The sequence below is a fragment of the Coloeus monedula genome, assembly GCF_965178545.1.
Source record: "Coloeus monedula genome assembly, chromosome: 3".
Taxonomy (NCBI): Eukaryota; Metazoa; Chordata; class Aves; order Passeriformes; family Corvidae; genus Coloeus; species Coloeus monedula.
Window position 1 is genome coordinate 1,311,760 of NC_138783.1, and position 26,116 is coordinate 1,337,875.

Sequence of the window (26,116 nt, forward strand, 5' to 3'; positions counted from 1 at the left end):
TTCCCCCTTGTTTTATCATGTGACAGTTGAAACACAGCCTGTTGTGTGAAGGAGAATGGAAAAAGATACACTTTTAGGAATTATTTGGATCAAAGTCTGGGGGTTTTTTTTGTCAGCACTGGGAAATAAAATGGAGGAGCATGTGGAATATGTAGGTCTGGGGTAAGACAGAGGAGGACAGCATTGGGGGGATGTTGGCAGAGCGGAGTGGTTTGGAATGAGAACGTGGATTTGTTGGAGGCAACGGGAAAGTTCAGGAGCACCACGAGACACCAGAAACTTGGGAAATGGCAGCACCGGAAATGAGGAAATCCACACTCTGCAGTGACTAAATAATTAATAAGGGACCATTTCTGGCCTGCTTGGTGACCTGACCCGACTGCAGGAACCAAATGTGTGGGGTAAGGACTAATGTGCCTTAGGCAAGGTCTGCACTGGGATTGGAACAGGAAATGATTAAAGTCCTTTGCAAAAGCTGGAGGAAAGCTCGTTATTTTGCTCTAATATTGTCAGGAGTTTTTATAATCCAGGTGCAGTATTCAGGAAGGTGAAGTAGTTGAGTATTGGGTGGGCCCCCATGATGTCTTCAAAGACTGGGGGATATTACTCTAAATTTTGGTGAGTTTTCCACCAACACTGTAATACCTGTCCCTGTGTGGCGTAGGGGATTAAGTGAATAAAAATTAAGTCTACAGTGACAGAAATTGCCAGTGACTTCTAAAGGAAGGAGAGATTGGGACTGCTTCAAACAAGTGCTTAATGAACCCCAGTGAAAGAAATGTTGACTTAACTCATTTTTAATTGCTTTTAAGCTCTTAAGTGAGTTTGTTATTGAAAAGTAATTAAAGGCCTTGAAAGATTGTGGGGAACTTTGGGAACACCTTTATGGAAAAGCAGTTACTCACCTTAAAATAATTTTTATTGCTACCTAATCTGTCTGAATCGCTCAATTAATTACTTAATGAAGTGTGGTTCAGCGCAGGGATGCTGCTCAGGTATGGCAGAATGTGTGTGCTTTGGGTATAATGGAAGGCAGAACTCCTGATAAATAGTCAGTTGTTGCTTTGAGAAAGTTTATGGATAAGTAAAAATAAAACCAGTCAGTTTTGTGAAGCCCTTTTTTGCCCAGAACTCCTTTTCCCAAGACATACATGAGAACTGGAATGGGTGAATTTTCCTTGCAGAATCACAGTTTAAACAATGTTTTCATCAGTGTGGCTCAGTTGGTTTTTCAGATGGAAATAACTGCAGCAGGAAGTGTCTCTGTCAATACAAAAATCTCCAAATTGATTTTGTTGGCATGTTTCTGTTGAGGACATTGGAGAAAAGATTCCAATGCTGCCTTGTTGGCCCGTGTAAATTGTAGCAGATTACTAAACTAGACTAGAACTTACTGCCCTTTCCTTTTCTGAGCCCAATGAAGTGAAAATCAAGAATGTGGGCATTTATCTCCAGTGTGTTTTTCTGGATTACAAACTTTGGCAGATGTGGGGCAGAGCAGTATTTCTTGGCAAACTGGCATGTTTGAAAGACTGGCCTTGGAGAAATGAGTCTCTCTTAAATAGAGCTAAATATAAAAGCAAACCAGCTCTCCCTCTGTTTAAGTCTCTCTTATCTGCTGATAGGAGTTCAGATTAGAGTGTCTGATTTTAATATCTTCAATCCACCCATCCTGCTGCTGCATCGACTCCCAGCTCGGCATCTGAAAATCCAGGGCTCAACAGGAGCAGGGAGCCCAGTGCTGATATGTCAGTAGCAGTTGTCCTTTTCCTGCTCTTTGGCTCCAAAAGCAACCCCTCCAGTTTCCCAGGGGATTAGACTCCTTTTTTTAATCAGTAACTGGTGAGTAAGTAAAAATGCGGATGGGATTTGCCTCTTTTCCTAAGCTCGCTCTGCCCTTCTGGCCTTCTGCTGGCATCCTCCAAGTGGGAAAGTTACTCTAAGGATACAGTGGAAGTGATGTCAAAGGGAGGTGTGGTTGGGGTGACATTCAGAATCCTGACACGTGTCACTTGTCTTTCTTGGGGGCCGAGCCAACGGGATGTTCTTGGAGGAAGAACGACGCCCAACTTTGCCAGTTTAATGATTTCCTGCCTCTTGAGTTCTCACTTCTATCCTGCCTGTACAAAACCAAGGTGGCTCTGTGGGATACTTAATACTCCAGAGTTTGCAGAACCCTCTAATTTTAGGAATTCTTTGCGCACCTGGAGACGTTGAATCATTGTGTGTTTTTCTATGGAGTTTTCCTGGAGGGATGTTCTCCCATGGTGGATGTGTGCAAGGTGCTGCTGAAGCACATGGCCCTTTTCACCCTCTTCCTTAAAAGCTCCTTCCCGTCCAGACTGGCCAAAGCCATTGCTGGTGATTCCCAACAATTCCAATTCTTCCAGCGGGTGCTGGGGATGGGTCTTTGGCAGGAGGAAGCTCAGGAGCTGGAAGCAGCAGGGAGCCTTTCCCTCCTGAGCAGCATCAGTGTTTGGGGAATCCAGGGATGAATTCCTGCTGGTGCTACCCTTCTTGCTCCATGCCAGTTCTCCTGGCTGTGCCCTGTATTTCCTAACTCCAGGGTGAAGCTTTCCCTGGGAGCTTCCCTCCTCCTGTGCTGCCTGCTCCCGGTGCTGAGCTGCCTGGGATGTGCCGGTCCAGCTCTGCCAGGGCCATCTGGTGAACCAGATCAAGGAACAGCAAACCCAGGTTATTTTTAACCCCGATGCCTTCCCTAATCCGGGTCTCTGTAAGGCTCTGGGGCAGTCCTGGTGGCACAAAGGCAACTGCCAGTTTTTAAGGAGAGGAAAGACAGGAAGGAGCTTCCAGCCAGGAACGACCCTGTGGTTTCCTGCAATGTTCTCTGCCTTCCAAAATTATTTCTTTCCATGCCTTTATTTCCTGCTAGGTATTTGCACAGATGTTTTCGCTTCCAGTTGCTCCAGGTGGATCTCATTGGATAGGTTTTTTTGCCAATAACTCTGGTTTCTCAAGATTTCAGGATTTTAAAATTTTTTTTAAAATGTGCCTGGAGCAGACTGGAATTCGGGTCCGTTCCGGATAATCTGTATATGTTCATTAACGTTTTTCCCTATTCTTCCAGAATTTAGGTCCTAAATGCATTAGGCTCCATGACAAATGTCTTTGGTATCGTCTCTGTGGTGTCTTCTTGTTCATAGCTCAACACCACACCCTTCACTATCGCCTTTAAATTCTGTGCCTTTAATTCTATTCCCTGTGTGAGTAAAGGTGTCTGAATTAACCTTCACAATGAACCTGCCAGGGCTTCTCCCAGTGTCCAAATAGATTCTCATTAATCCCTCTTTTGTAATGCCGGGAAGGGTTGTGTTGGAGTGTTTTGCTTCGATTTTATTATTTTTTTTTTAAATAGAGGAAAAGGTCACACTGAGGCTGCTCTCGCTGAAAGGTTTATTTTTATTTCTAAGACAACGGCTGCATATAATTTTTAATGCTGCACTTTCTGGAGGTTGACTGTTGTCAGTAGCACAGTAAATAAGTCCTTCAATTAACAATAATCTTAGATAATGAAACTGTTTTCTTTTCATTACAAAGTCGTTTGTGACTTAGAAACCCTGAGGTGCCTTATAATATATAAATTGCACAAGTGAGAATAATTATTCCAGAGTCAATTCTAGAAGAAATTTGGGAAAATTGTTGAAAACAGGCAGTTTTCAACAAATTTCAGTTTCAGCAATGTTCAATTTCAAGAAATTGAACATTGACTTTTGGGGAACTTTTCCCTTTCCATTTTGTGGCGTTTGGTTGCTCAGAGGGCTAAATGCAAGATATTGTGGATTAGGATTTGACCCTGCAGAATGTCAGACATTTGCTGAATGTTTTTATCTTCATTTGATAAGCAGTTGTGGAGTGTATTTTTGTGCTACCACTATTTTATCAGAACCCTCTGCAATCTACCAAAGCAGGTGTTTTAATCATTGCATCCTAATTAAATCAATCTATTTTATAATCCATCTACCCAGCTCCTACCACTGGAGTCCAATGTTATGGAAAGAAGAATGAAAACAATGGATAAAAAAGGAGAAATGTAGAAGAATAATTGTAATAAGATCATCATTAAAGTGTAGCTACTGAAACAAAAGAAGAAAACTAAATTTGGGGCATAGAAGGGAGGATAGAATTAAAAATCCTGTTTTAATGCTTGAAATAGCACATGGAGTTAATGAAGATATTAGGGAACAAGCTTCCCTACTTAGTAGCTGCAGTAATCTTGGGAAATATTAAGGGATTTAATCTCTTTCATAGCAAGAAGGAAGTGGGAGGGCAGGGAGGAATTCTGGGCTGCAGGAGCCTCCTTTGGTTTCTTTGCTTCACTTGACAAGAAAGGTGGAGAGGGCTATTTACGGGAGCTTGTAGTGCCAGGACACAGGGAATGGCTTCCCACTGCCAGAGGGCAGGGATGGATGGGATCTTGGGAAGGAATACCCCAATATATAATTCCCTGTGAGGGTGGGGAGGCCCTGGCACAGGGTGCCCCACAAGTAGGGCTTTGTTTTTCTGTGTTCTTGAAGTTTTCCCTGCCTGTAATCTGGGACTTAATCCCAGAACACATTCTTGATGAGCCAGGTTGTGCCAGCAGCACTTCCCAACGTTCTGCTATTCCCCTACACTTTCCAAATTAATAACTCCTCACAAATTCATTTGGTTTTTGTCGTTCTTTAATGAATGTCTTTGCACTTCCACTCAAAGACACTGATTGGGACTGATTGTTTTTCTGCAAATACATCCAAATTTGGTCAATCCTGGCTGTTCCCTGCTGGTTTTTGAGTGGTGGCAGAGGGCAGGGATGTGTGTTGACAGCTGGACAGCCTCCTTCTCTGCAGCTCATCACAGCTTCTCTCTGCAGCAGCAGCATCCACTTACTCTGAACAGAATCATTTTGAATTCTGGTCAAGAAAAAACAGAAAAGGAGCAAAAAAAATCCAAAAAGGGTGAATCTGCTGAGTGGCAGCACAATGCAAGTGGGTATTGATGCTGCTGCAGCTAAAGAGAGATCCACTGCTGAGGTTAATGAGAGGTGGGGATTGTTCTTCTCCTGTAGCAGCCAGAGCTGAACAAAAGGGGGAATGTTTGGAGAATCCCTCGGCACTAAAGGCTGAGGCAGTGCTGACCTCCTGCCAAATCCTGGAAGCCCTCCAGACATTCAGCGCCGTTGGACACACACCTTTAGTGTTTGTAAGCAAGAGCCTATGGACTTCCTTGGTTTATACAAACATAAGGATGTAAAAGTATTCCAAAATGGGGACTTGGAGCAAATTGAGCTATCAAAGCAGCTCTGAAATGAAATAATAATGATAAAGGTGTGGGGATTAAGGTGTGAAAGCAGCAGAAGGAATGATTGGTGATCCCGTGGCTGATGCTGAGCCTGGTGCAGCAGGCAAGGCTTGCTTTCCCAAAATCCAAGGGGGGAGGAAGATGTGAGGGAGGTGGTTTTCTCCCCCGTTTGCTTAAATTTATTTTTGGCTTCTTTCTTGCCACAAAAGGAGTAATTTGTTTAATTTTACAAAATGTTACTGAAGCTGTTGGAAGTGGAGCTGCAGCCCACGTCTTCTTGATAAATGAGTGTGTGTATTCCTGGAAGGAAGTTAAAATGGAGCTGTGTTATATTCGGTACCTCCTGAAGCACTGAGGCTACTTTGAGTACAGAATGTGCTCAGAGAGAGACTAATTTGCCACTGCAGAGCTTGGTGGGATGAGATTTGTCAAGTCCTTGTCTCTGCTGAAATTCACTTACTCTTTCCTCTCTCTCCTGAAGGTATTTTAGGATTCTTTCTTTGAATTGAAGGGCCATAAAAACAAGTCAAAAAGCCTGAAACCAGAATTAAAATCCAAGCAATGAATATGCTTCTTATAATGTAGAAATACATAAGTCCAGCACCTGTGGAAGCAACGAGCGGAGATGTTCCTGACCTGTTTCCCTGAGTGTGCTCATGCTCCTGGTAGCACCAGTGTTGGGATTATTTGGACACTGGAGTATCAGCAGGGTGGGTTTTGACTTCTCTGCAAGGATGCCAACTCTGATGGCAGGTGGTGGCTTCCTGCAGGAGGCAGGAAAAAAAGAGATTCAATAAAAATGAAGATTTTGCTGTTTTCTGTTCATTTGCAAATTCGTGCTGTTTCATTTGCTGGCTTGAAGGGTCTCGTGGTGTAATTCTACAGGGAAGGATGGGATGTGCCAGCACTCCCAAAGAAAACCTCAGTTGTTGTACTGGATTCAATGTTTTCTGCCTCCTGCTTTCTCCCCCAGAGTGTTTTTTGAGTGAATGTAAACTAATACAGGATCAGTGGTTAGAAACCATGAAAAAATATTTAATGTAAACCTTTTGGTACTGGGTTGATTAAAATAAACAACTGTTCCAAGGAGCTGGTCCTGCTGTGGGAACAGTAGGGTTTCTGTTCCTCTCTATAATGCATAAAGCATGTGGAGTGCCCTGAGAGCTTTTTCGGGGTGCTGTACTTTATTTTGAGGGATTTCATTTTCAGTTCTCTGCGCTTTTGTGTCAGCTGGGAAGGGAGAATGTAGGAACTGTAAAACTTAGGCTAAAACCTGTTTAGTCCCAAATCCTGACAAGCAGCTGGTAAACAAGTATTTAAATGAAAGCTTGGACTTTGTTTTCTCCCTCTGGAAAGCTGGGAAGGCCTTGGTCTCACTGCCAGCTCTGGTATCCCTTCCTTCTCCTCTCATCCTGTGATCCCAGGGCTCCTCCTTTTTTTGCCTGCATGTCTTACATGTCCCATTCCTCCTTCTGCCCCAGTGGAGGTGAAGAGCACTCTGAGCTGGAAAGAGCCGTGTTTTCTTCCGGCAGGTTTTCCGCAGAGCCTCACGGGTGTTTCTCTCTCTCTCTCTCTGTCCTTGCTGCCGCAGAGCTCTGGAATGCTGTGAAGACTCCCTGCCCAGGCACACTCCTCTCCGGATTATCTCCATCCCAAGGAAGCTCGTGTCCAAGAGGTACCAATTCATCCTGTCTTTGTGCCCTTCAATTGTAGCACTTCTAGCTACAGTTTAGTTTAGCTACTGCTCCCGAGACCTTTTCCCTGCTCCCTCCAGACAGGAAACCTTGGGTGCCGTGGGGATTGTAGGTGTTGCTGTTTGATACGGTTTGGACTCTTCTTTCTATTAAATGAACTTTGCTACAGAAGCATTTTACATTTTAAAATAGAAGTGATATCTGGGTCAAGAAATGCATAAGCTGAAGCTCCAGCAACACTCTGTGCCTGGTGTATTTTATTGTGTTGATTTAGAAAGTTAATAAGCATCAGGTCTTCAGCAGCCTGAGAAAAACACAGAGTACTTACGTGCTGCTCCTAGAAAGAATTGTGAGAGGGTTTCTTTTTTTAGTGTTTATTAGTCTTAATATCTTCCTAGTAAATAATACATTTTTGTTTTATATTAAAAACGAGACTTGTGTTCATTAGCTGGGTCAAAATCCCGGGGTTGGCCCAGGCATAGAAACTTCTGTCATTTCCTGGAGACAGGCAAATTGTTTTCTAATAGTTTCTATTTCTTGGGAGAGGAAAGCTGGAAACAATGTTTTTAAATATAAACTTTGCAGTGTAATTTGGTTGGAGCAGGTTCTGTCTTAACTCTTTATTTTGGTTTATAGTGCCCAGCATGATGAGACCTGAGACCCCTCTGAGCATATGTATATATGCATATGTGTGTGTACATAGATATATATATATATATATATATATATATATGAGAATAGAATATGTTAATATGTTATAACAGTGGGAGAACATGATCTACAGGACCTGTGAAACAGGAATGAAATCCTTCTGGAAAGTATGCTGGGAAAATGTCCCTGTGTGCCTGCCCTTCAATTTTCCCTTAGGGATTCACACTTCCATGTTGGACAGAGAAAACAGTGGGGTGGCTGAAGTGTCTGACCCCATGCAGCTGCTCTTGTGCAGGAATATGGAAAAACCAGGGTTGACTCTATGTTTTTTCCATTTTATATGTTTTGCTGCTCATTAATGACATGAACTTTAAGTGTCAGCTGCTCTTGGGTCCGCTGCACTGCATTGGGATCAAACCTTGGGCACACTCTGACCCTTGTCCTCACAATAATTTAGCACTCCAGCCCTGCTTTGGGAAAAGCTGCCCTAAATCAATGCCTACTCTTTGGGTACAGACAAAATCTGGGTATTTCTTCTTCTTCTGCCCTCAGCAGCTCACCCCAGCTTAGGTGGGATGGGACAGAAAATGCCAAGGATTTCAGAAAAGCTTTTCCTTGCTTGTGCCAGCCTTGAGGCAACAACAGTGATCTGTTCATCTCATGCTTCCCCCTTTTCCCCTCTTCATGCTAGAAAAAAGGATACATTTGAAAAAAAAAGGGTCTTTGATGCTGCTCCTGTCCCTTTTTTCTGCATGGTTTCCCACAGCATTGGGGCTGTGCAGCTTTTTTGGGGTCTGAGAAGCAGAAATCCAGGGCTGTGGAAGGGGAGAGGCAAAGCCAAGGGTGGGTTTGATGGGTGGTGACGTGGGAGAAGGGAGACAAAGCAAGGCTGGAACTGATGGGAAATCCAGAGAGCAAGATGGTGTTTTAAGTGGGAATATGTGACGTGTTGGCTTTGCATGAGAAAGCTCCTGCTCCAAGGGTTCCTGGTCCAATCCAGCTCCAGATTAAGAAATTCTAAGCTCAAGAGTGGAATTGATGGAGGCTGTGGAGACTTGGCTGAGGAAGCAGATCGGGGTTGCTCTCCAGGCTGTGATTGCCCTGCTGGGGATCTCCAACAGCCACTTCAGATATTTACTTTTGGGTGACTTTGTCTTGAGTTGAACCCCTCCCTGTTAGACTCGGTGTTCATTCAGAAATCAAAAGGTGGAGGAAATGGAGTTAAACTTGAATGTGTGAGTGCTCCATGTCTTAGCTTACTTAGGTTGTTTCCTGCTTAGGAAGTATCCCACTCCCTCACATCCTAATTGAAATTCCAGCGATTAAATAGTTAAACACGGCGTGTGTGTAAAATCCATGTGTTTCTATGAATACCTCTCTTATCTCTGTAATGGTTTGGTTTGATGTAAATATTTTTAAATGTGCTTTTACATTAGGCTGGTTTTTATCCAGTGTGTGTGAGTGGAATTTGGAACTGGGCCTGGACTTTATGCTTCTGCTCCTCAACATTTCTGAACTCATATGGAAAATTTCTGGACTTTAGTCTCCTGAGCATTTCTGCCAGTTTGGTGGGGTCTTCACTGGGCTGGAGATGCACTGAAGCCAGCGCTGAAGTGGAGCATTTTGCCAGCAGCTCTTGGCCACTTCCATGCTGTTGGGAATATCATTTAGTGAATTTTTTTAGTGCAGGAGCAAATCCTTTGTTCACAGATCTGAAGTTCTCCTGCATTGCCAGCTCTGTTTTGGAGAACAAAATTCTTTTCAGAGAACATGTGATATGGAAAATGATTTCTGTCAAGCCAAGTTATGAGCTGCATCCAGCTCTGGGGCCCCCAACATCAGGAGGACGTGGAGCTCCTAGAGCCAGTTGAGAGGAGGCCCCGGAGCTGCTCCCAGGGCTGGAGCCCCTCTGCTCTGGAGCCAGGCTGGGAGAGCTGGGGGTGCTCACCAGGAGAGGAGAAGGCTCCAGGGAGAGCTCAGAGCCCCTTGCAGGGCCTAAAGGGGCCCTAGGAGAGCTGGAGAGGGACTTCAGAGGGACAGGACAAGGGGAAATGGCTTCCCACTGCCAGAGGGCAGGATTAGATGGGATTTCAGAAAGAAACTGTAGCAAAAACACTTTAAAAGGGAATTTTTTTAGAGGAGTGGATCTCACTAAGAAAAGCATTTGCAAGAGCGTTTCTTAGGGTGAAATCCTGGGTCATTAATCTTTATAAATTCATCACCTTATGTGAGGAAGAAGTTTCCCTATGTGATACTACAGCATATTTAGGTGCATCACAGAATCCCCAAATGGTTTGGGTTGGAAAGGACCTTAAAGCCCATCCAGTGCCACCCCTTGCCATGGGCAGGGACATCTTTCAACCTATCCCAGGTTTCTCCAACCTGGCCTGGAATACTCCTATTGATGGGGCAGCCACAGCTTCTCTGGGCAACCTGTGCCAGGGCCTCCCCACCCTCACAGGGAAGGATTTCTTCCTAAGATCCAGTCTAAACCTCTCTGTCAGTTTGAGAGTAAGCTTCATTCCCTCTTGTCCTGTCACTCCAGGCCCTTGTAAAGAGTCTCTTTCCGTCTTTCTTGTAGGTTCCCTTCAGGTCCTGGAAGGTCACGATGAGGTCACCCCAAAGCTTTTCTTTTCCAGGCTGAACAATCCCAATTCTCTCTGCCTTTCCTCGAAGCAGAGGAGCTCCATCCCTCTGATCAACTTGGTGCCTTGTCTGGAACTGCTCCAACAGCTCAGCAGCAGCAGCGTGCTCCGTTCAAGCACTCTGTGGCTGAGGTGAGGATATGGGAAATATCCTCCCCTTTCCCTCCACCTTTCCACAGCGCCTTCCCGCAGTGTGCTCCACATTCCTGCCCTGACAAAAGCCGTGCTGGAAGCAGGGGCCTTTCTCTCAGATGTATAATTCAGCCTCTCTTCCCAGTGTGCCAGCCTTGTTTGTGTTGATGAATGAATGTTCCCTGTGTACAGCCTGCAGATTACCCTGCTCCTGGAGCACAGTCCTGCTCAGTGTACCTGGTTCTGATTAAGTGCATTTGAATTTGGGAGTGTGCTTAATGAGCTACACCTTTCACAGATTCTTTTGTTAATTCAGAAAAGCTGCCTGCTCTGATTTATGGCGCCAAAAGGGGTAAACTGCCATTAAAAGCATTAATTAGTCTTGGTTGACTGCACAAAGAATAGAGTTGGTGTGAGCCAGTTTTTGATTTAGCCCTTTGATTTTTGCCTAAGCTTGTTAGAGGGTCTGTATCTCTGGCTGTCTCATGGTGGATTGTATAATTGGAATTTTGTGTGAAATTCTTGGGCTGAAGGAGCAAGAGCCAATTATAACCAATAAAGTTGTAAAGCAATTGGGCAGAACTTTACAGATATTTCAGTACAGAAATGTTCCTTTTTAACATGTGGAAGTGATAACTTGGGATTGTCAGATTGGCAGGAACGATATCCTGAGGGTTAGTTGTGAGCCCTGGGCACCCTTGGTAAACCTCAGGAAGGGAAATATTCTCAGGAGCCTTGGATTTGCCCATTGTGCAGTGCTTCAGCTGCATGTAAATCCCAGAATCCTACAATGGCTGGGGCTGGAAGGGACACCTAAGGTCATCTAGTCCAACCTCCCTGCTCAAGCAGGATCCCCAAGAGCAGGTAACTCAGGATTGTGTCCTTCATCCTTGGGATTTTGGGTTTTGACTATCCCCAGGGAAGGAGACTCCACACCCTCTCTGGGCAGCCTGTTCCAGTGCATGGTCACCTCACAGTAAAGTTCTTCCTCTTGTTCAGGTGGAATTTCTTTCATTCCAGTTTCTTCCCCTTGCCTCTCATCCTGTTGTGCCACCCAGCAGAGCCAGGTGGTAGCACTGGTGGTTTTTTTCTTTTCTTCTGCATCTTTATCCATTTTCTACAGGCTCATGGGAAAAATAAACCAAAAACCCCTAAACCCTGGAACACTGTCTGTGTTGTATCCTTGGAAATCCTACATTATAACATTGATGAGTGTATTTCAGTGTATGGTAGTTCCTGTACTTCCCAATTCTGGCCATCAATTCTCCACACAAAAGTTTGAAAATTAATTGAAATGCAAATCATAGCCTAAGCTTTCTTTCCAATACACTTTCCATAATTATGCTTGACTGCAAAAAAACAATTCCATTGCTATAGTTTTGGTAATTGCCTCTGGTCTGCTTGAGAATTAAGATTTCCCTCTGTCTGTGTAAGGTTTCCTTCTCTCTCAGATATTATCACATTAACTGCTCCATAAAAAGAAGGTTGGATTGGGTTTCCATCCCAGCTTGTCCTTAAGGAGCCAACAGTTGCATTCTCCAGCTCTGCCTTCATTTCCTGGCAGAACCAGAAGGTTCCTTCTGCCTTCCTTCTTCCGGCATGTCTGGAGGGGTGATGGTGGTACCAGAGGACTTTGGAGTATTGAACTGGAAATACCCTCTGGATATTCAGGGAAGTGGGAACTGCCTTTAGAGCACATGTTTGGCAAAAATTGGTTACTAACAGCAGCACAGATCTGAAATGACAAATATCTTTAGAGGCATGGAGGTGCCTAAGACCTGTATTCCCTCCTGCCTTCCCTGAACACATCCAGGTCCTTGGGTCAGTGAATTTCCAGCGTCTGCTGTGTTTGGCAGATGGATTTTTGGGTAAGAGTGAAAGCCTTTGAGCTTCTGTTTAGTTTTTCACTCTCAAGCACATCCTTGGAGAGAAGTCCATCGTGTTGGAAGCACTGGAACAGCCAGGAAAGCGTGAGCCCCCCGTCTCTTCACAGCCACAGCCTGGGTTTGGTTATTCCCAGTTCCCACAAATGTTCCCGGCTTTGAATCTCCATTATTTGTTTTCCTTTCCCATTGAAGGAAGTGGTTCTTTCCAGTGTGAGAAGCATTAAATTGACTTAAATGCTTTGTTTGCCAAAGTAGCTCTTTGAAGTGGATCTTTCAAGTTTCTTATGTGATCTGGGATTCGATGAGACACATTTTAACCCAGCAACCTCACAGTGAGGAAGGAAGGGAGCGAGGGATGCAGGGAGAAAGGGAGGATGGGAGGAAGGAGAAGGAACCTTCTAGTTCTGCCAGTTTTGATCCTAACTCACACGGTTTTCAAGATTCCCTTTTAACACTTGACTTGTGCTGGAGCATCCAGATGTTACGGGATCATCCGTGGGATCAGCAGGATCTCTCTGGTCAGCTTTCCCAAGCATGTCTCCAGCATTAAGTCTCAAACTGGAAAGGAAATCCCCTCGGGAGGCTTGACCTACTCTTCAAATTACTTTCTTCTGCTCTTTGGAGCCTGTGGGTTTTATCCGGATGGTTTTTACCTCCTCGTCAAGGCAGCTCGTTTAATTGCTGTGACTGCCAGGCAGAAACCTCACTCTCGCTCTTACAGACCTCCTTTTCTTCAGCTCCTTCATAATAAAGTGGTTTCTGGAACAGGGCCAGGCCTTTAGCCCAAAGTGTCTTCTGGTTTCATATCAAACAAGGGACGGCACAGCCAGATTGCTTCCCTAATCCCTCTTCCCAAAGACAAAGGTGTCAGCACTGTCTAGACGTTGGTGTTCCATGTGCTCATTCAAGGCTGAGGGTTCCCTCTCTCTCCTTTTCATCCCACATAATTGTCCTCAAAGCCTCCTAATCTGCCGTCGCTCAGTGGGTGAAATCCCCAATACACTTGGGGATGGATGTGTCCAATTTGGGAGTTGGTGGTCTGTGCCCCTTTGGAGCAGAGTCAATGAAACAGGATGCGTGAGTTCTTGCTGCTGTACACACCAAGCATTTAAAATCTCTCTTTTTTTCCCATTTTGATGCTGTATCCAGTCAGGAGATATTACACAGCAGCTGTTCTTAAGCTTTTTTACTTCTTTTATGGTTACTGGACCATATGGTTGAAGGACCCCCTTTCCCTGGGTCCACGTTGTGCAGCTTTTCCATGGGGGAGTGGATCCTTACAAGCTACAGATTTGGAGTAGGAAAAGGAAATTTAGCTGGTTTCCTGGTCCTTTGAAATTTTCCTTCTACTGATGGCAGGTTTGGACCTCTTCTTTCTTTGGAAGTGTTCTGCTGGGAAGTTTAGCTAATGGGAGATCATTAGGATCATGTTTAGCATTGGATGTGGTCTGATTGTGTAATGGAGAGGAGATTAGATACAAAAAATTTGGGAAAACTGAAGACAAATTTATAGCAGAGCAAAATCACAAATTCTCTCTGCCCAAAGTTCTCTCTCATTTTGGAGCTGGGCTCCTTACACACATTTATTGTCCATTTTTTGTATTAAAGTGTGAAAATAATGTTCTCTGCCTCAACCAAAACGGTCAATGGACCCTCTCACAGGTGTAAAATGCTTTCCCCAGTTTGTCAACATCCATGAGGAATTCCTGTCAGATCCATGAAGCGGCTGGCCATGCTCAGCCTCACACTGAGCCCTGTGGCTGGCATGGATCTGCAAATAGGTGAGATGCTGCTCAGAGCCACATCCACATGGCTTTTAAATCCCTCCAGGGATGGGGACTCCACCCCTGCCCTGGGCAGCTGTGCCAGGGCTGGACAACACTTTTGGGGAAGAAATTTTCCCTGGGAGCAGAGCCCGACCCCCCCGGCTGCCCCCTCCTGTCAGGGACTTGTGCAGAGCCACAAGGTCCCCCCTGAGCCTCCTTTGCTCCAGGCTGAGCCCCTTTCCCAGCTCCCTCAGCCGCTCCTGGAGCTCCATTCCCTTCCCAGCTCTGTTCCCTTCCCTGGACACGCTCCAGCCCCTCACTGTCCTTCTTTTTGGGAAGGCCCCCAGGACTGGAGGTATCCCAGCAGTGCCAGCACAGGTCACTGCCTGTTGGACACTGTGGTTGATGATTCCTTGGCACTTCAGCGTGCTCCTCATGCCTGTCTGTCAGTCTTTCTGGCTGTCACAGCTGGGAACAAGGAGAATGGTTGTGTTTTGTGTGTTCTATACAGCTGAGTGTGTCATTTCAAGTTAAAAATAAGACATCTTAATGTCAAAATTGCAAGTTTGAAAAGCAGAACGGGGCTGGAAGTCAGTAACTGCACTTTCAGTTTGTTCTATATTTATGTGAGGCCTTATCAGCAGGATTTCTGTCCAGGATTCTCTCCCTAAAAAGTCATTCATCCATGAAAGGTGTCTTGGTTCGAGGGCTATGGCAATTGGGGGATAATTAATTACTTATAACGTCAGCCACCTAAAAGTGAAGCTCCTTGTTTCTTCTCTAGGCTCTCCTCGGAGTTCAGCCTGGTGCAGGGGAAGGTGTCCCTGCTCATGGAAGGGGATGGGAGTGAGATGGGCCTTAAGGCCCCTTTCAACCCGAACCACTCTGGCATTCTATGGAAACAAGCGGCGCTCTACATTCGTGGCGCTGCTGTTGCCTTGTCTTTGGGTAGGTCTGGTTTGAAAGGTGTTTCTTCAGCAAAAGGTGCCTGGAAAAGAGCCTGATTATTCATCGGAAGTTAACAGTAAAGCTTTGCTGTTGTTCCCAGGTACTGCTCGAGGATTATCTTTGTCAGTTCATTAAAGGCTTGGATAGGGATTTACAAGCTGATAGCTTTGGTTCCTCTGGTGGACTCGGGCTGGACCCCTAAATATTCTGTATTAAATATTGAAATAACGTGGGATTTCGGAGTGAGGAGCCAATTCTCTTGTTGGTTTACAAAGGATTACAGGCAGAGAGTTTGCAGACTGGGAACAGTAATTGAGTGTAACTGTGCTGTATGGGAAGACCATGGCAGCTTATTCACCGTTATTCCTCCCCTCCATTTATCCTCTTCTTGGGGTGGAACGATGACCCCGGAATGTCACCAGCACACCCTTGGGCTCCCTTCCCCCAGCTGCCAGAGTGCAGGAATGGCAAATTCCCATCCCCACGGTGCTCGTGGCCTCCCAGAGCATCTCACTGCAGTTCAGTTGTGAATCATTGCTTTATTTGTCACGTGCAGCTCCAGTGGGCCGGGCTGGAGAGCCTTCAGTCGGAATTTGTGGCGCTCTGCCAAGGCGCTGCATTGTTGTCGGAGCCCCCGCGCTGATAAAACACATCCTGACTGCACATTATTGCATCCATAGCATTGCATTCCTGCATGGGAGCTAATTAATAAGCCTAGGAATTTGTTGGGTTTAGCCCTGGGGGTTACAGAGTGGGTGTGGGTGTTCCAAACTGTTAATCCATAGATTTTACTGTTTGAAAACTTCATTTTCCTGAGGGTTATTTGGCACTGCGAGTGCATCAGCAGGATCTCTGTAGTGCAATCAGAGTATCTCCCACACAAGAGGAAATGTGTGTATTCTTTTCCTTCAAACAAAAAGACAACTTGCTTTAAGAGGAAATAAATTTCTTTTCGAGACCTTAAAATAATTCATTGAGGGAAAAAAAGCGCTTTTTGTTTTATGAAGGTTTTGTGTCTGTAGGATCCCAGCTGAATGCCATGTAGGAATTGACTGGTGCAAATGTTGCTTTAAAAGAAAAATCAGAATTGCTTGGACATGGGAGGTTATCAGTCAAATATTGCTTAGAGAAACTGTTGTGGTGTGCTGCCTTTAGCACCTCACCGAGGCGTGGGGATGGGCAATAATGTGAGCAGAGTGGCCAATGTAAGATCATCACTTTTCTCCTGATAATTTAACTAAATCAGTTTATAATAGGAATATCTGTTGGTGAAATGAGAGGAGAAAATTATCCTTACATGTACGTTGTCCTTGTTCTCATCCCCCTGCTCCAGAGTGTGCTGCCAGCACAAGGAGAGAGCATTGCGGGATTCCCTGTGGCTCTGCCTTCCACTGTGTGTATTTTTATAGAGTTCCTCCTCTTTCCTGCTCCTTTGATTCTGCTTTTTCCTCAGAAAGCCACACACAGAGCTGAACCTTCAGTTCTTGTCACCATTGTCATCTTTTGTGCCATTTTCTTTATCCTTTTCCAGTCCCACCTGCGAAAGAGGTGTGGTTTAAAAAAAGAAAACCCAAATGCCAGGTTTATGATCCGGTTTTTGTATTGCTCTGCTGTGGCTCACAAATGAGGGTTGGCCTCAGAATGGACACAGATGGATTTTACTGACTCTTAAATGTTTTTGCAGGCTGATGAATTTAAAGCAGAGGGAATTAAAAGGTAAAGGTGCATCTGGGAAAGGGTATCTCGCATCTGCTCCATGGTGCCCAGCAATGGCACAAGAGGAACGGGCAGGAACTGATGCCCAGGAAGTTCCGCCTGGACATGAGGCAGAACTTCTTTCCTGGGCAGTGACCACACATGGAACAAATCACCCAGAGCGGTGTGGAGGCTCCTCCCTGGGGATATTCCAGAACCCTCTGGACACAATCCTGTGCCCTGTGCTCTGGGATGGCCCTGCTGGAGCAGGGAGCTGGGACCAGACGAGCCATTGCAGTCCCTTCCAGCCTGACCCATCCTGGAGTTCTGTCATCTGGAAAATTCCAGAGCTGAGCTGCAAGCGATTTTTTTAAGAACCAAACCAGTTTCAAATGCTGCTCTTCCCTCAGATTTTTTTTCCAGTGGTGCCACCTGATCAAAGTAACACACCGAACCACCTCACCTTTGGATTTTAGAGAATCCCAGGATGGTTTGGGTTGGAAGGGACCTTAAAAATCATCCTGTCCTACCCCTTGCCATGGACAGGGACAACTTCCACTAGCCCAGGGTGCTCCAAGCCCCGTCCAACCTGGCCTTGGACGCTGCCAGGGATCCAGGAGCAGCCCCAGCTGCTCTGGGCAGCCTGTGCCAGGGCCTCCCCAGCCTCACAGGGAACAATTCCTTCGCAATATCCCATCTCTGCCTGACCTCTGGCAGTGGGAAGCCATTCCCTGTGTCCTGTCCCTCCATCCCTCCTCCCAAGTCCCTCTCCAGCTCTCCTGGAGCCCCTTTAGGCCCCGGAATTTAACTCAGAAATGCTGTTCATTTTGAAAAAAATAATTAAGTGCAGTGTTTAATGCATTTTTTTAATCATTTGGCCATTTGGTTTTCATTGCATGGATACAAAAATTACAGCATTCAATCAAGCATTCCAGAAGCCCTATCACAAGTGATTTTTGGGTAGCCAAAAAATTGCTTCTAGGGGATCTTTCTAAAACATCAGCCACTGCAATAGGAGCAGGATTTATTATTTTATTCAGCACGCACACGTTACCTTGCATCTCTCAGCAGATGATTTCACTCTCTGCACTCCTCTCAGGTCTCTCTGAATCTCCCAACTTAATTATGACTATTATGAATAATTTAATCCCCACAAACATTGCTTTGTCTCTTCTGTCTCTTTCCCAGTTTCAGCTGCTGGTCCCTGTAAAGGCTCTGGGAGCACCTCGCTGTCACCCTTTTGGGAGCCTGAAAATCCCATGTTTAATACCAGGCTGTTTCCTATTGCTTAGCTGCTCCCTAATCCGTAACATTCCCTTTTCCTATTGTCCTGTAGCTTTAATTTTTTAACAGTGTCTCACTGGGGCTTTTTTAAGTAGCTTTTTGAGGTGGTTTATTCCCCGGTTCTGGACTCTTTAGCCACAATTGAAGGATTTGGGTTGAGTTATTTTGCTTCCCATGCTGTGTCTGTTTATCTGAGTGCGGGCACTGCAGCATTCCAGCCACTTTGCTTCATGGGAAAGGAGACATTGGCTAATTCCATGATAATCCTTAGGACACTTGTTAAAGATAAGGGCAAATCTTCTGCTGTTACGTGGTGAGCGATTTGAATGCGATAAAGATTTTCAAGCACATCACAGACAGGACATTCCTGACTTTTTAAGCAAACAGTGTTTGGTTTTATTGACTTCCATATAGATTTGGTTTCTCTCTCCTCATTGAATTCTCTGGAAAGTCCCAATCTTTCCACACTTGTATGGGAATAAACATGGAACACATCCATATTTGCTATTTGTACTTTCTAGCTTGTTTAAGGTATTCTGTAGTTTTGTTTAAGCTCTCCTTGGTTTGGATTTTGACTCATTTGTTTCCCATTATTTTGTTTTCCAGTGAGCATCCTCCTCCCTGCTCTCCTGTTCTCCCACTGGAGGTTCTCTTACATTCCTCAAGCAGACCACAGGCAGAGTCTGTTGCCTTTAATTTTCCCACCTTTGGACTTTTCTTACATGAAATGATCCATATTTTAAATCCTCCAGTGAACAGATGCAGATTTCCATGTCACCCTACTCATTTTAGAGAACATTGGCTTTTCCCCTGTCCCAAATAGGATTTTATTCTTGGCAGGGAAGAGCTGAAGTGCTGTTTGCAGAATTTCCGGATGACTGACGGCACGCTCAGCCCTCAGAGTCCTCACGGTAAACACAGCTCTTGCTATTGCAAAAATACATCAGAAATCCCGAAATAAAGCAGGGGATGTACAGTATTCCCAAGATGGGAACACCACGTGTGGCTTTTGGTGGCAGTTTATTTGATTCTGAGATGTAGGAGAAATGATATCTTTCAGATTCATTTCAGGGAGAGCCAGAGCTTCTTTTTTTTCCTTTTCCTGCTCATCCGGAAACACTTAGGAATGAGCAATTCCACCTATTTGTCTTGTTGATGGCTGTTTTCTCCTGGTATAAGGAAATACTTTCCACTTGTATTAGACCATTATCTCACACGGATGTGGAGCAGATTTCCATTTGCTGCTCTTGGCTGGGAAGGACATTGTGAGAGAAACCTGCAGGAAGTTGGGGAAAGAAAAAGAGAATCTGAAGTTCCTTAAGCAACTGAACTGAGTGTTCTGACTTAGCCTTAAAATTCCTCATTTTTGGAGTTACTGTGGTGAGGATACCTAAGGAAAGTGCCACTGATGGGGGTGAGGGCTGCTGTATTAACAATTTTATTTGGGGCTGGCAAAGCCTCTTGGTGCCAGTTGGATGCTGAACCTCAGGATGCTGGGATGTCTTTTGTAACCCTACCGGTGCTAAATCCTTCTCCCAGAATAACTCCCAGCTCTTTCACCTGTGCTTCAGGAAACCTTTGAAAAGGGAGTTGTCAGGTCAGATTGTCTTTCTCTAATAACTAGAAATCCCCTGGAATTTCTTGGTAAATACCCTGTAGGACATGCTCCTAGTATAAGGACCCAGCAATCTCTGGCCTTGGAATAGCTCAAAAGCCATAAGTAAATATGTTCTTGGAATTACATTTTAAAATTGGTTTTCATCTTTAACTCGTTTTGAAGTTAAAAGCTAATTATGAATATTAAATTCAGGTTAAAGAATCCAATTTTCTTCTAGTTCTGCATTAAATGAGCTGCCAGAACTCACTTGGCAGTGACAGGTTGGGAAGGAACATTCTCTGAGGTGGCATCACTAAACTGCAGACTCTAGCCTAAAACTGTACTTTAAACATTAATTTGCATAGAATGCAGGTCCCATCTTTCAGAAAAAAATATCAATTACCTCTCCCCCAGCTGGCCCTGTCTGTGATGAGACTGCAGTGGAAAAGCAGGATTCATGCTTTGGAAAAAAGGGTGTTTGCCAGATTCTCATCTGAATTGTAAAGAGCAGCTTTGGCTTTGAAATCAGCAGTGAGTTCACGGTGCCCTTCTATGGCTGGGTGAATGAAGGATGGATTTGGGCCCTGTTGTCTGTTTTTCTGGTGGTTTGTGTGACGTGGGCAACTGCTGAACATAAAATCCAGTGGAAAATTCCCCCATGTGTTTTGTGTTTCTGGAAGTTCAGGTTGTGCTGGTTGATTTAGAAGGGGACTTTGAAACATGTGTTGGCAGCGGTTAAACAGGAAGGTGTTTACTGGTCATCCCAGCTGGTCTCATCCCAGGAAACATCAACTGTTTATGCTGCTCAAACCACTGGAACACTTCTGGAATAGCGGGGCTCTTACAGCTGTCCCAAAGTGGCATCTCAGTGAAGCACAAAGAAACTTTGCCCTGTCCAGGGTGCCTTGGATATAACAGAAATCTGAGGGATCAGGCAGAGTGAATTCCAACAAAGCCATGACAGCCACGAGCCCTTTCTCAGACTGTAGCTGATTTCTGGGCCAGGGAACGAGTTCTAAGTGGTGCAGTTGGCTGATTTAGTATGTTTTGGTCTTGTTTTACTGCTCTGAACCAAGAACACTTTGACGAGAATAAGAATTAATTGTAGCACCATTGGATTGATTGTACACTGGAGTTCCTGCCCTCAGAGTTGCTAAAAATTTGTCTGGATTAGCCCAGGAGCAGTGCAACAGGCCAGTGGCATCCCTGTGGTCCCTAAGGCATTTTAGCAGAGGATTAGTTCTCCGTATGTGGAAAAGCTTTGGGATTTTGAATAAAAAGTGAAAAGGAAATAGACACACTCAGCATATGAATACTTTACCCAATGTGCATCTTTTCTGCAATCACTAAATACCTTGAAAAGATCCCTTCCCACCCAAATCTGTGGATGATTCTGTGGTCCTGATAATGAGGAATGGTCAACTCTGCTGTTAATTACAAAATCCAATGGAAGCTGAATTGGTGCAATCTGATTCACCATCCTAGACTCTGCTGCCTGAAAAGTTTCATCCCTTTATTCCAGTTCTCCTGAAGGCACTTATTCTGGAGTCATTTAGTGGTGACATGACCTGGCTTGTCTCAAAATGACACTTTGCAAGAAGTTGCCAAATGGAGCCATTTGTTTTCTCATACTCTAATTGCTCGTTCAGCCCAAACAGCTCCGTGGATCCAAGGAAAGCAGGGAGTGAGAGGGACCAAGTGTTGATGGGCTGTTCTGAAGCTCTCAGTGTGGATTAAGACTCCATGGCTCAATACCCCATTTCTCCCTGCCCTCTGGCAGTGGGAAGCCATTCCCTGTGTCCTGTTGCTCCAGCCCTTGTCCCCAGTCCCTCTGCAGCTCTCCTGGAGCCCCTTTAGGCCCTGCAAGGGGCTCTGAGGTTTCCGTGGAGCCTTCTCCTCTCCAGGTGAGCACCCCCAGCTCTCCCAGGCTGGCTCCAGAGCAGAGGGGCTCCAGCCCTGGGAGCATCTCTGTAGCCTCTTCCTATCATTTAGGAATAGCCAAATTTCTGTATTTTACAAAGCAGATCTCTGTAATTTCTTTTGAGTTCTGCTTTAAGTTTACGGATATTTTTAATGTGGTTCCAATGCTGTGAACAAGAATTTTTTACTTGCTAACCTGTGAATTCTCAGTGATCATTGAGAGAGGTGTGAAAAGCAAAGTAAATCACACTTATACTAAAAGAGGGTGGATTCTGACCAGATACTGGGAAGAAATTCTTCCCTGTGAGGCTGGGCAGGCCCTGGCACAGGGTGCCCAGAGCAGCTGTGGCTGCCCCTGGATCCCTGGCAGTGTCCAAGGCCAGGTTGGACGGGGCTTGGAGCACCCTGGGCTAGTGGAAGGTGTCCCTGCCCATGGCAGCGTGTGGCACTGGCTGATCCTTCTCATCCCTCCCATCCCTCCCAGTCCAAACCAGTCTGGGATTCTATAGCTCTCCTTGTCCTCTTACTGAGTCCAGGCCTGGAAATATCTTTGTAGCATCTCTGGGTGAAATACTTGCTCTTGGCATGGTACTGCTGATCCAACCAGCCAAAAGTTACAGAAGACTGGAGCTGGAAAAATGATCCCTTGTTCTGCAAGCCTAGGGATCCATAATGATTCATCTCCAGGCTGTTAGCAGCCAAGGGAGCAGAGCAAGCCCTGACAGTTGCTGACGGTGAGAGTGGGGGAGCTGCCAAGGCGCCGGCAGTGGCATTCCCTGGATTCCCTGGCTGGAAGGCTTTCCTCAGCCTCCCTGCTGAAGAGGGGAATAAGTTTTTAGATGCCCGAAGGGCCTGCTCAGTGCATCTCTCCCATCTTCCTCTCAACTAGACCTGGGACTTCATGTATAATGTCACCTTCGGGTGTGTAGCTTCCAGTTAAACTAGTGCTTGTGCTTCACAGAGATCCATATTCCTGATTTATTGCATAGGTTTTCCCCAGCAAAGGTTTCAGGAGATAGTTCAGGAATCTGGACGAGTTTAATTCTATGGAGCAGCTTTGGATTAACCTGAAACCTCTGGTAGTTGATGTCTTTGTGTTGACTGGTGATGGCTCTGTCAGGAGATTACACAGACCCATATGAAGTCTCCAGCTTATATCAGGAATATGTAGGATATGTGGGATATGGACCAGCAGATCACCTCATTAACCAATCACCCCAAAATCCTGGTCAGGAGGGAGCCAAACCCACCCCAGCTGCAGCACAACTTCCAGCCCTCTCCTGGGAAGTGGGATGTGGGCACAGCCATCAGGTTACACCAACTAGAGCAGGGTAAGGTGTGTAATTGCCCCAAGGCTGATGCTGAGAAAGAAGTGATGTGCAGCCATGGTTAACAGCCACTTAATTGAGTGATTTGCCCAGGTTGTGTACGATACCAAGCAGGGTGTGTGGAGAACATCCAGTGAAGGGGCTTAGCAGGAAATGATCTGAGGTTGTGGGCAGAAGCTGCTGGAGCAGCTGTGAGCTTCTTTTTTTGGGAATGTTGAGAGTTCCCAAACCTTTCCAGGGCTGCACATACTCCCTGTTCTCATCACCCCTGGGAAAGTAAACCCCAGAGTTCCTGCTGGTCATCTAAAGCCCTACTTTGTTTTTTGAGCAAACACTGCACAGCCTTTAAAAGCCCAACAGAACAGGATGCTTTTTCTTTCCTGATGAAAGCAAGTGTTAAATACTGGATTACAAGATGGGAAATGGAGTTGTATTTTTATGTGGCTCTTTTGTAATTCCAGGATTATGTTTAACAAAGATCCTCTTCAGCTACACCAGTATTTCATTCCCTTTGGATGCTGGTGACCCCAGGGCTTTCCCTACCACGTTAAACTCTCCGAGATGGAGTTTTTCACTCTGTATTCGAGATGGAATTTCCTTTTGCTGCTTCTTAGTATTTCGTTAACCTATTTTAGGAATGATTCCTCTGGATTTATACCAAATATAGCTGCCATGACTCAGCCTCTGTTCCTGGTTTTGGATTCAGAGATGCACTTGCCGCTTCTGCATTCCCTCCGCCTCTGTAATTTCCCCCTCTAAATTTCTAATCTGGTCCCCCTGCATTCCTCAAGGAGCTTTCTTCAGTTTACATGGCTTTCCTATTGATCCCAGGATTTTCAAGATTGTCACAGTATTTTGTAAATTGGCAGCAGAAGAAGAATTCAGCACAGGGGATAGGACAAGGGGGGACAATTTTAAACTGAAGGAGGGTGAATTTAGATTAGAAATTGGGAAGGAATTTCTGTCTGTGAGGGTGGGGAGGCCCTGGCACAGGTTGCTCAGAGAAGCTGTGGCTGTCCCATCCCTGGAAGTGTTCCAGGCCAGGTTGGACAGGGTTTGGAGCACCCTGGGCTAATGGAAGGTGTCCCTGCCCATGGCAGGGGGTGGCACTGGATGAGCTTTAAATCCCTTCCAATCCAAAGTCTGGGATTCCCTAACGCACCCTATCCGGTTGGCTGTTAGACTGTCACAAAGCCCTCAGCTGGCATTTCAATGTACACGTGACAGATCTGGAACTGCACTGTTCTTCTGGGTGCTCTGGAGCTCTAGGGAGATCCTGCTTTTCCACATGGCCCCTGTGGAGCAAAGTTCCTTGGGAGCTTCCTGCCCAGCACGGACTGTCCTCTGCTGGGGCCGTGCTGAGGGCCATGGCCTGGCTGGAGTCAGTAACTCACGGCACGCATTGTCCAAGAGCCATGGGCTGAGACAGGCTGCGCACAGCAGGATGCACAAGGCTGGAGAGACACGGGAAGCTTGTCAGTGATGCCAGCTCCGAATTCCAGGGTGTTTCAGCGGCTGATGAGGATTTTTTTGAGTGCCCTCTTAATTGCTGGTAATTGGCAGCACAGCCTGAGCAGTTCTGTCTCATGTTCAGTTCTCTGTTTCCCCGCTCTGATGTCTGCAGAAGATTTTCAGGATCAGATGGCAACAGTGAATTGCAAATCAGGAGGATTAGCATTTGTATCAAACATGCTCCAGCAGAAGGAGATTACAAGTCTTGGGTCAGCAAGAGCTCAGGAGTGTAGCTATGGAGCTGGTGCTGTGGTGGGGATGGGAATTCTGCTCCGTTCCTTCTACAAGGCTGCTGCGACAAATCATAGAATCATGGAATATTCTGAGCTGGAAAGAACCCACAAGGACACAGACACCCCAACAATCCCACCCTGTGCATCAGAGCACTGTCCAAATGCTCCTGGAGCTCTGGCAGCCTTGAGGACGTGCCCATTCCCTGGGGAGCCTGTTCAGTTCTCCATCTGGGTGAAGAACCTTTCCCTAGTAATAATATTTTGCTTCTGCCAAGATGTTGTGTTCTCCTGTGAAAATGCAGAATAAAATCCTTCCAAAATGTCATTCCTGTCCTTCAGTGTCAGACCTCCCTTTCTCTTTTCAGCCAGTGACAGGTATTTTACATCAGATGAAAGACCAGAGAGGTGCAGGCACGTGTTTCATGTTTTTAGAGCTGCTTTCAGTGTTGGCTGGGCTGAACAAAGGAGGGATGTGAGAGCATCAATGGCAGCTTCACCTCAGCTCATCCACACCGAGGTGGAAATACCTGCAGGCTTGTGTTCATTTAAAAACTGAGAGTGGGAGCAGGGGGAAACCTGGGCTTCCTCTGCCAAAGGCTTAACCACCCACAGAACGCACACATGAACTGGTGCCTGTGGCAAACAGGCTGCCTGAGGGGGAAATTAAAAGTGCCACCCTAAAATGCTTTGTAATTACATTTCCATAGCCCTCAGCCACACTGGGAGGACAAATCTGACACTGTTGTGCTGATACCGAAATCTGGGCACAGCTGGGTTTTAATTTCCAGAGAAAATGGAGGGGTGTGAAGTGCATCTTCCTGTCCTTGTTTTGTGTATCTTCCATCTTCCTTTGGAATTGCACTAGGGGTGTTTTGCACATTGAGGGATGCTGGTGGGATAGCACAGCCCCAGTAATGCAGGGGCACCTGTGCCCTGGCAACTTTCTATAGAAATACTTAGTGGAGTGTCATTCACTGTGCTCTGATTCTCAATACAGGCACCATTCTGTTTAAATTTGTGTAGGTAAAGAAATGCAAATATAAAATATATATTGCAAATGTGATTAAATGCATATTATTAATTGAAAAGGAATAACCAGATTATTTTATAGTTTTTGAAAGAAGTCAGTTTGGGAAAAAATGTAGAGAAAGCGGGGACCTTGGGGAAGTGTCTTGCTGTGTAACATTTGTTCTTTCTGAAGTGTGTATTCCCAGGCTCTCCAGATCGTAGAGGTCGTGGCTACTCTCACAATTTGCCCTCCTTTTCTGTCCCTCAATGACATTTTTTTCGTTCCTGTTGCCTGGCAATTCCTGTGAAGGTTGCCCAGGCCCTGCTCTGTGCTTTCCCTGTGTCCCTTGTGCCGATCACATTGTCCAGCATCTTAGGACTGCACTTCCAGAGGATGCACATCCAGCCTGGTTTCTGTCTTACCCACAGCGTGTGCTGCCTACTGGGCTGCTTATTATATACTTCATTCCTTCTAGATCCCCTGTTAGTTCTTCCTTGCTGTTGGAATCATCTCTTAAA

The 26,116-nt window shown here is 45.6% G+C and overlaps 1 protein-coding gene across 2 annotated transcripts in view; it reads left to right on the plus strand.

Moving 5' to 3' along the window:
- The window catches only part of FAM168A (family with sequence similarity 168 member A), a 132,751-nt gene that overhangs the window by 31,926 nt on the left and 74,709 nt on the right, over positions 1 to 26,116 (plus strand). For both annotated transcript variants that reach the window (XM_082277593.1, XM_082277594.1), the window contains exon 2: positions 6,890 to 6,973. The gene's annotated coding sequence lies outside the window, so the exon portion shown is untranslated. The remainder of the gene's footprint in view (positions 1 to 6,889; positions 6,974 to 26,116) is intronic.